This window comes from Egretta garzetta, unplaced genomic scaffold (assembly GCF_000687185.1).
Source record: "Egretta garzetta isolate BGI_Z169 unplaced genomic scaffold, ASM68718v1 scaffold402, whole genome shotgun sequence".
NCBI classification, from domain to species: Eukaryota; Metazoa; Chordata; class Aves; order Pelecaniformes; family Ardeidae; genus Egretta; species Egretta garzetta.
This window is the reverse complement of record NW_009258823.1, coordinates 622,188-623,158: the sequence shown is the minus strand read 5'-3', so window position 1 is coordinate 623,158 and position 971 is coordinate 622,188.

Sequence of the window (971 nt, the reverse complement as noted above, 5' to 3'; positions counted from 1 at the left end):
TCCCTTGCCTCTGGGGACAGTGGGATTTTTAAAGAATTTGGGGTTTTTCCTTCCTGATAGCGTGATTCGGGCACACCTGAGGGGCCAGCTAGGCAGCGGGAGAGCTGAAATGTTTTACATGGAGAAATCTCTGCTCCTCCTAACAGCTGTGAATGCTGTTGGGCCCTTTTTTCCAGATACTGAGTCTTGACAACAGCAGACTATGAGTTTTTGTGGGGTCCTGGGTTCCAAACCTCTCCTGCGAGACATGTTTTTTACTTTAACAACACACACGATCCCATACGAGTATTTGTCCCTTTTGTACATTTGATGTTCGCCAGCTCTTCCTGGCGAGTGCCTCTGGAGAGGGAGATCCTGAGAAGTAGCTCTAGCAAACTGGTTCCTGCGGACTTCTACTGTTTTACTGTGGCTGTTGGCCTGAAGCCCCATGTCGGTGCTCCTTTTGTGCTGCTCTTTCTTCCTTTTCCTCACATATTTTTTTTTTTTTTTTCCCCACCTAATTCTCCCCAGGCAGCTCTCCAGTCTTGCTGGGCTAGCCAGCAGGGCTCGCTGACCCCGGTGCCCCTCTTTGGGGTGGAAGAGGAGGGGACGGTGCTGGAGGCTGGGGCTGAGGGTCAGGGCCCGTCTGGCAGGCTGCGTTCCCGTTTGGCGGAGCGGGAGCTTCGGGATGACGTTTTCGGGCGGCTCTGGAGGGGAGTCGCACCGGCAGAGCACGACAGTGGTTTGTGAAATACCCCAAGCGCGGACGGTACCATTCCCGGGGGAAGGCGATCCCCGCCGAGCCACCGCCGGTGCCGGCAGCGCTGCCTTTCCGAGGAGCGGCGCCTGCTCTTCTCGACGGCAGCTCCTCACCGCTCGCCGTGACTCCGTGTCCTCCCAAGGACCATCAGCTCTTCTCCTTGCTCTGCAAGTCGGGGCCGGAGCGGGTCCGCTCCCCTCCGTGGCGGACGGTTTACCTTGGTGCCGCGGGG